The sequence below is a fragment of the Aotus nancymaae genome, unplaced genomic scaffold, assembly GCF_030222135.1.
Source record: "Aotus nancymaae isolate 86718 unplaced genomic scaffold, 86718_ANA_hifiasm-v0.15.2.pri h1tg000062l, whole genome shotgun sequence".
Lineage (NCBI taxonomy): Eukaryota > Metazoa > Chordata > Mammalia > Primates > Aotidae > Aotus > Aotus nancymaae.
This window is the reverse complement of record NW_026988476.1, coordinates 36,883,058-36,892,841: the sequence shown is the minus strand read 5'-3', so window position 1 is coordinate 36,892,841 and position 9,784 is coordinate 36,883,058. Positions and strand designations below refer to the sequence as shown.

Below are 9,784 nucleotides of genomic sequence, written 5' to 3'. Positions count from 1 at the left end.
CCAGGGTGAGGACTTTTGGGCAGGAACAAACTCTGTGTGAGCCCTGCAGCAGTCTCTAGTGAGGTGCCTGTGACACCTGAAACCACGGTGGGCATGTTACAGTGCTCTTTTAGCTCTGCCATCTGCAGATAGCTTAACTGTTAACAGTTCAGTAGGCCCTTTTGTATCTGCACTTGCTCCCAGGCTCTTGTCTCGTGTCCAGGAAAAATGAGGTCACATGAACGAACTGAAGGATGGTAAATGCAGGGGATTTTATTACCAAAGTGGCTCTCAGTGAGAAGGGGAGTTGAAAAGGGAATGAAGGATATAGGTAATCTTTTCCTGAAGTCCAGGATTCTTCTCTGAAGTTACACTATCAAGCTGTCCCTCTGAAGTCAAGCTGCCTCTCTCCAACATCCAGCCATAGTTGTCCTGATGTCCTGCTGTTTCTTCTCTGCTGGCTGAGTCTGGGGTCTTTATAGGCACAAGATGGGGCAGGGCAGAGTCATGGGTGGTTTAGGAAAAGGCAAACTTCTAGCGGGAAAACAGGGATATAAGTTCTCACTTTGGGCCATGGTCTCAGGCTTTTCAGCTTGAGGGTTTTGCCAGGGACCCCGCCCTTTTCTGCCTAGAATTTCTCTGCCTCCTGTCTCTATCAGTATCTAGGCTAGTATCTGGTAATCAAACATATTTGTGTTACTTCAGCCAAAAGTATGCATATTCCCATTAAGTGGGATTAAATGAAGACTATAAATAGTCTTATATCAGTTCAAGTAAGGTTTTTGCAGCCAACTAAGTTCAGATCAGGTTAGGTTTTAACCATCAAACAAGTTATAAAAAAGAGATTCTGTTTTGAGAGATTTCTGGAATTTGCAATTGCAGATAAGGGACTGGGGATCTATATTAATACCCTGTATTCTTATCACATCACAAATGTAGAAATAGAGGCTTAGAGTTTAAGCAATTGCCTAAGTTCCCACAGTCTCATGCCAGAGATGGGGCTGGAAACTACAACCTTCAATACTATCACTTTCCTCATTACTACCTCCAGGGAGGGGATTTCTTCTCTTAAGAAGATGGCAGGTAAGCTTGTATAGGCAGGCTGACACTGGTCTTTTGTATTTTTAATATCTTTCAGAGGAGCGTGCATGGGCATTATGTACATTGAACATAGTCTCAAGACCTATGAGTAAACACATTCCATGAGTGATGAATGAGCATGAAGATTGTTTGGAGATGTCATAGACATAGCATCAGGTTAATTAAATAGTGGTCAAAAACCTTTCCAGGGAAGTATGACAAAGGAGATGCTGATCACAGATTTACACTTACAGAAAGTAGAGTCTTCCATCTGCCAGCACTTGCCTTTGTCTAGGAGTAAGAAGGAAGATGTGAGGGCACTTCTTCTGCCACAGGACGTTGGCTAAAGAGTTATTTTTGGGCAAGTACCAGCTGTGTGGCTCTTTATGATGATACATAACCTATGCAAATGTGATGCTTTTATTAATTTTGTAAGTACTGGTTAAACATTTTCATCATGCCAGCTATTGTCCTAGAACACACTGGGTATTCAAAAATAAGTAAGACTTATTTCCTGTCCTCGTAATCCTCTCAAAAGAAAGAGACAATAGAAGGGATAAGGCACACAAAGACTTAATTATAATACAAAGAAGAGAATGAGTAATGTAAGAAGAAAACCATAAATAAAGTGCTATTGGGAGCTAAAGGTATGATCATCTAATCAGAAAGTTCAGGAAGGGCTGTGAAGATGATTTTGAAGAAATGGTAGGATTGGAGACATAGGGAGGTAGGAAGAAAGGTGTTCCTTGTAGAGGAGACATAACATATCAAGAATAGTTGGCATTCAGTCTTTTAAAAACTTGTTATTCCTCATCAGAGTGGCTGGCCTACATAGTGGCATGTATTTATACCCCTAACTCTTCAAATTGTTTTCTTGAATTTTAATGAATTTTTGGATTTTTTAAAGTATATACTTCAATTATTTTTAAATCATTAAAAAATTGTGTAACAGTCATTACAATCTAGTTTTTGGACATTCCCATCACACGATAAAATTTCCTTGAGCCCATTTATAATCAATCCCAGCTTCCACTCCTTAACCCTGGGCAATCAGTAATCTATTGACTGTATATTTGCCTTTTCAGAAAAGATGAAATACATGAAATTATACATTATGCAGTCTTTTACATCTGGCATCTTTCACTTAGAATATATCTTTCAGGTTCACTCAGGATTGTAGCATATATCAGTAGTTCATTGTTTTTGTGTTGAATGTAATCCATTGACTGGATATACTGTCTTGTGTTTACGCTGCTGTCAGCTGATGGACATTTGGGTAGTTTCCGATCTCTGGCTATTGTGAACAAAACTATGGGTATTCTCAAACAAGTTGTTGTTTGGATATCTTTTTTAATATTTCTCTTTGGTAGATTACTGAATTTACTAAGATTTCTGGGTTTTATGGAAACCCTGTATTTAAGTAAGAAATGGACAAATTATTTCTAAAGTAGCTGTACCATTTTATATTTCCACCAGCAAGTTATGAAGTTTCCAGTTTTCGACTCTTGGTATCATCTGTCTTTTTTACTACAGCCATTCTAGCATGTATCTCTTTGTGATTTTAATTTGCATCTCCCTAATGACTAATGATATCAAGCATATTGTCATGTGCGCATGGCCAGATGGATGCCTTTTTTGTTATGATGTCTATTCAACTCTTACCAGATATATGATTTGCAAATATATTTTTCTCAACTTCTAGCTTGTCTTTCTTAAAGGTATTGTTTGAAACACAAAAGTTATCAATTTTTATGAATCCTATTTGTCAAACTTTTTGTGACTTTTAATATTGAATATAAAACTCATTGATTAACCAAAGCTTATAAAGATTTTCTCGTAAGTTTTCTCCTAGAAGTTTTATAATTTAAGTTCCTACATTTTAGGTCTATAATGCATTTGAAATTATTTTTTAGCATAGTGTAATGTAAGGATCTACAATTTATTTTATTTTATTTTTGCAAGTGGATATCTAATTGATCAAGTACCACTTGTTGAAAAGAATATGCTTTCTCTGTTGAATTACTTTTGTGCTGTTGTTGAAAATCAGTTGCCCATGTATACGTGAGTATATTTTTGACTATCTTTGCTTCATTGATAGAATTATCTGTTTTTATGACTAAATAATACTATCTTGATTACCATAGCTTTATATTAATAATATACCTTCAAGTCAGGTAGCATTAGCTCTCTACCTTTATTCTTTTTTTTAATGTTATATTGGCTATTGTAGGTCCTTTGAATTATATAATAAGTTTTTCAATTTCTATTGAAACAGATTGTTGGGATAATAATAGAGATTGCATTACATCTATAGATCAATTTGGGGAGAAGTAGCATAATAAAAATACTGAGTTTCAAATCCAGGGAAACGCAATTTCTCCATTTATTTATATAATTCAGATTTCCCAGTAATTTTGTGTAGCTTTTAGTGTATAAACTTTGTACTTCTTTTGTTAAATTTATTCTTAATTAATTTTGTTATTTTTGTTGCTATTGCAAACAAAATTGCTGAATTTCATTTTCAGTTGTATCCCTTCTGGTATATAAAAACATAATTTATTTTTGTGCATTAATCTTATACACTGGAATCATAGAATGACTTAGAAATTGTTCCTACTTCTATGTTTTGAAGGAGTTTGTACAGGATTGGTGTTATTTTTTCTTTAAATTTATGATAGAAATCACCAGTGAAGCCATCTTGAATGTGACTTTTTTTTTTTTTTTTTTTTTTGGTGGGAAGATTTTAAAGTTCTGATTCAATTTTTTAAAAGGTTCTGGCCTACTCATACACACTATTTCTTTTTGAGTAAATAATAATAGTATATTCACTAGGAATTCATTTATACAATCTCATTTGTCTCAATTATTGGCATAAAGTTGTTCCTATTTTTTACTTGTTATGCTTGTAAATTTTCTATGGCCAGCCAGTAATAAAAATATCTGCTTTCATCCTGATTTGTCAATTTGTGTATTTTCTTTTAGTTCTTGGTCACTTTAGCTGTGAATCAATTTTGTTGATCTTTTCAAGAGATTTTTTTTGGTAATTGACTTTATTGCTTTTGTTTTCAACCTATTGATTTCTGTTTCAACCTTTATTTCCTTCATTTTGCTTACTTTGACTTCAGTTTACTCTTCTAGTTTCTTAAGGTGTCATCTTTAATCATACAAATGTTTTTTATGTTCTGTGATTGGTATTTAAAGATATATATTTATCCTTAAGCTTGTTCTATATATGTGTATGTACATATTTGATCCATTGCTTATTTAGAAGTATATTAAAATTTCCAAATATTTTGGATATTCTCAGATTTATTTCTGTTAGGAGTATGTTATGGTCAGATACCATATTTTGTATAATTGTAATCTGTTTATATTTGTCATGAATTCTTTTGTGACATAGAATATAGTCTATCCTGCAGAATCTTACTTGTGGATTTTACAACAAAGCATATTCTGTAGTCATTTGTTGAAATGTTTTATGAACAGCATTTAGATCAAGTTGATAATGTTGTTCAGGTTTTTCACATTTTTGCTATTTTATGGCTATTCTATAAATTGTTGAGAGACAGCTAGTAAAATTTCCAACTGTTACTGTTAAATTGTCTATTTCTCCTTTTAATTCAGTCAGGTTTTACTTCATGTATTTTGGTACTGTGTTGTTAGGGATATATACAAATGTAATTTTTATATCTTCTCAATATATTGACATATTTTCATTAAGAAATGTTCCTGTTCACATCTAGTAATATTTCTTGTCTTGGAGCCTATTTTGTTTGCCATTAATACAGCCATTCCAGCTCTCTATGGTTACATTTTTCATGGTAAATCCTTTCCATCCATTCCTTTGCCCCATCTGTGTCTTTGAATCTAAAGTATGTCCCTTATAGAAAACATATGCTTTTCTTTCTTTCTTTTTTTTACCAAGTCTTATCATATCTGCCCTTGTCATGGTGTGTTTGGTCCATTCAGAATGCAGAATGATTCTACTTAAAATGATTGTATTTACAACTAATATTTTGCCACTTGTTTTCTGTTTGTCCTGTATCTTTTTGTTCCTCCATTCCTCCTTTGCTTCCTTCTTTAATGTTGACGAAATACATCTTGGTGTACTATTTTAATTGTTTATTTTCTCTCTCTCCTTCAATATGGATACAGACATAGATACAGGTATCTACATATAAAATCCCAAGGGATACAATATGCACCTAACTTAGCACCATATACTTTAGAAAAATACTAACTTAGATCTGGTAAAACATAGAAACTTTGCTCCAATATATGTTCTCTCATGCAATTTTGTCATTATATATTGTATCTTAAGATGTAACAAACCCAACACAGTGTTTTAATTATTGTTCAATAAAATTTTTTTTTTTTTTTTTTTTTTTTTTTGAGACGGAGTTTCGCTCTTGTTACCCAGGCTGGAGTGCAATGGCGCGATCTCGGCTCACCGCAACCTCCGCCTCCTGGGTTCAGGCAATTCTCCTGCCTCAGCCTCCTGAGTAGCTGGGATTACAGGCACGCGCCACCATGCCCAGCTAATTTTTAGTATTTTTAGTAGAGAGGGGGTTTCACCATGTTGACCAGGATGGTCTCGATCTCTTGACCTCATAATTTTTAAAAATTAAAATTGAAAAACACACTTATAGAATTGTTTATATTTACTTATATTTAAAATATCCTGTATTATTCAGTTTTTTCTTCGGATTTGTGTTACTCTCTGGTGTTATTTCCTTTCAGCTTGAATGAGTTCCTTCAATATTTACTAGAAGGTATGTCTGATAGCAACAAATTCTTTGTCTTTGTTTACCTAGAAATGTCTTTATTTCACCTTCGGTTTTGAAAGAAGGTTTTGCTGGATATAGAAGATTTGGTTGACAAGATTTTTTTTCCTCTCAATTGAAGTTGTCATTCCACTGATTTCTAAACTCCATTGTTTATGACAATAAATCAGCTGTTAATCATTCCCCTGTATGTGATGGATCATTTTGCTTTTGCTGCTTTCAAGATCTTCTCCTTTTCTTTGGCCATAAACAGTCTGTAATGTGTCCAGATGTGAATCTCCTTGAGTATTTCTGCATGAGATTCATTGATCTTGGATCTGTAGGTTAATATATTTTTTAATTAAATTTAGAAAGTTTTAAACTGTTATTTCCTCAACATTTTTTTTGTTTGTTTTATTTTGTATTAGCTTCCTGAGTCCCCAAAACAACATATCAGAAACTGGGCTATATAAGCAGAAATTTATTGTCTTACAGTTCTGGAAAACAGAAATCTAAAAGCAAAGTGTTGGCAAGGTTGGTTCCTTATGAGGGGTGTGGGAAGAATTTGCTCCATGCCTTTTCCCTGGCTTCTGTTAGATTGAGGCAATCTTTGCTTTCTCTGCATCATCACATAATCTTTCTTCTACACAGGTTTATTTCTGTGTCCAAAGTTCCCCATTTTATAAGGACACCAGTAATATTGGACTAGGGCCCACAGAGATAATGACCTCATCTTAACTTGGTTATTTGAAAAGACTCAATATTCATATAAGGTCACATTTAAAGGTCCCAGGAGTTAGATTTTAATATCTTTTTGGAGGACAGAATTCAACCCATAATATGCCCCTTTTACTCATTTCCCTCTAAAAATCCGGTTGCATGTGATGATATGCTTGATGTTGTTCCACAGGTTTTTGAAGTTCTGTTCATTTTTATATTTAAATATTTTTTCTCTGTTCTTCAGACTGTATAATCTCTACCGATTTATTCTCAACTTCATACTTTTTTTTCCATCTCAAATATGTCCTTGATCCCTTTATTAAATTTTTTTTACTTCAGATATTGTACTTTTCAACTCTAGAATTCCTTTCATTTTTAAAAAATAATCTATCTCCCTTCATTGAAATTCTCTATATGTTGAGTCATTGTCATTATGCTTTCCTTTTGTTCTTTCAACATATTTCTTTAGTTTATGGAACTTATTAATAAAACCTGCTTTGAAGTCTTTTCTGCTAAATCCAGCATCTGGGGAAATCAGAGACAGTTTTTATTTACTGTATTTTTTTCTCTCTGAATACCGGTCTTTCTTGTTTCTTTACATGCTTTGGAACTTCTGGTTGAATACACTTTATATAATATAGTTTAGCAACTCAGGGTTCTGATTTCTCCTCCTCTGAAAATTATTATTTTTGTTCTTATTTTGTTTGTTTAGTAATTTACAAAAACCATATCTGTGAAGTCTGCCTCCACTGTAAACTGTAACTGCTGATGTCCCTATGCAGTATTATCATTTATTTTGTTTTCTTTTTAGTCTAACTTCCCAGGTATCTTCCCTGTATCTGCATAACTTTGACTTCAGCCCAAGATTGGTCAGAAGTTGTGTTCAAACACCTTCAACCGTAAGGCTTCCATTCTCTGGTTGTTAGCAGGGTATGACATTAAAACTGAATTCTGCTCTCTTTTGGTAAAGTTTCTGGATAAACGGCAGAACAGGAGAGTTTTGCAGGTTTTGGCATAGCTCAACAAAATAACTATTACTGCTTCTGGCAAAGAGTGAAGCAGGAGTTCCAGCCCATCCCAGGTTACCACTGTGGCAACTGGTACGTGCAACAGCCCAGCTCTTACCTTCTTTCTGGCTACAGCTACGGCTGTGCAGTGGGTGGAAATGGACAGGACTGTTTTTCTGCGTGTGAGACCCCTCAACACACAGCTAGAACTTTGGTTCCAGCCCAAGGAAACCACAGCTGTAGCTGAAAACCAAGATGAAGACCCACTAGAAGATCCACATCTTCATTTGAATAATGAGGAATCAAACCAAGAATTTATGGTGAAAAGTGAAGAACTCTACGACTCCTTCATGAATTGCCACTGGTAGCTGCTGGATACAGTTTACTCAGAAATTCCAGATGAGACCCCAAAGTGAAGCAAGATGTTCATTAAACTCCCCAGTTATCATACTAATTGTGTCTTCTTTTGTTTTGGGGAAAAAAATAGTTCTCCCAGGAAGGTACTGGATTCTGTATATAAAAACTAGTGTCCAGGGCTTACATGTGATTGACATAAGAGAACATTAATGTAAATAAACTTCACTAGCACAAAAAAAAAAAAAAAAAAAAGCCTGCTTCCTTTCAGGCTGTCTTCTATTTTCTCTGAGAATGTGTGCATGCTCCATTGACCTGGCATTTTTGGGTGGCCTGAGCCTGCCCCAGGCTGTCCTGCACATCTGCACAACCTCCAGTCAATTCAGAATATGTGGAATGCTTCTCAGTCCTCCTAAGCCTATCTCATCTCCCAGAACTCTCTGTTAAACCTCTGGCTCCAATCCATAGACTGCCTCAAACAGAATTGCAACATCAGTGGAGCCCCTAGATCTCCCTATTAGTTTCTACTAAGCTTTAACTGCCAATGCTCGAATATGTATAATTCTCCAGCACGGGTAGCAAGGCTGCTTGTTTTCATGAGCTAAGCAACCTGAGAGGGAGATGTGAGTAGCCACTGACAAGAAAACCACAAACTTACACTGTTCTGACCTGAAGCTCAGTACTTTTCATGAATAAATGCTTCTTAATTTGCTGTCTGTCTTAGGTTGATTTCCAGAGTATTAAATGATTGTTTCTCATGATTTTGTGCAGTTTTATAGTTGCTTTTTGGGGAGAGAATTTGTTTGCTTCCTCATTCTGTCATGCTTGAAGAAAAATACTTTAATACTTTTTTTCAACAGTCGTGTCCTTGATGTCCTCAGCATTGGGCATTGACTCTTTGCTGTCTTTACAGTGATATCTTTCTAGATGCCTTTGGTTCTAGCAGCTTGGGAGATACACTAGACAAACAAAATGGATCCAGTCTTCATTTCTAATCCTTAATCTATCCATTCAAAATCATAAGCTTATTCAATTTCTCATGAGTTTTCTCATCTATTAGCACTTTGTAGAATGTTGTACCTTTCCCTTTTCAAACCCATCACTGCTCCAAGACTCTGCTCAAAATCAGCCTCCTTTATAGAGTTCTTCCTAATTACTTCAACTCACTCCACTTCCCTTCTCTTTGACATTTTGGCTCTAATTTTTGCCATTACTTTTGGAAATTACACTGTTTCTATCTTATATTCTTCTCCTAACTATTCCTTTTATGCACTTTTATTTTTAATATCCCTAGGGAAATCACATTTATTGAAGGGAGAAGCAAAGCTGTTATTATTTTCCATGTCTCATAGATTTTGCTGAAATCCTAGATATATCTATACACAATTTAGAGTTAATAGATTGAATTGAATATGATAGAGTAAATGGTTGCCTGATTGATAATCATGCCCTACACTTTTAGGACAATTAGCATCATAAAAAGATGTTTTACACTCCTCTTCACCTGAGCAAGTCTCTGCTTGTCTCTGCTTGCCTAATTCACCCCATTTTTCAAATTCCAGACAAAATACCTTCTTCATGAAGCCCTTCTTGATTCTCTCCTTCCTGAACTTGCAGTGTATCCTATACTTTGCCTGTGGTCATTTGCCACTTTCTGTCCTGAATCACTGCTCTTTACGTACATGACTTTTGCTGTTAAATATGAGCATCAGCTTCAGGCAACGATTTATCTCTGTAATTTATCTCATTGGTAGAATGTCTTGGTATACAATTGACATAGTTCTTATATGCTAACTAAATGAATGAATGAATACACCTCAACCTTTGCTCTATCAATTTCACTCAGTTTGTAGAATATAATGATAGGATATGGACAGTATG

The 9,784-nt window shown here is 34.9% G+C and overlaps 1 pseudogene; it reads left to right on the top strand.

Annotated features, from left to right (window-relative positions):
• The first annotated feature begins 974 nt into the window (after positions 1–974).
• LOC105710090 (putative uncharacterized protein C6orf52) lies at positions 975–7,965 on the top strand (annotated as a pseudogene).
• The last annotated feature ends 1,819 nt before the right edge of the window (positions 7,966–9,784 follow it).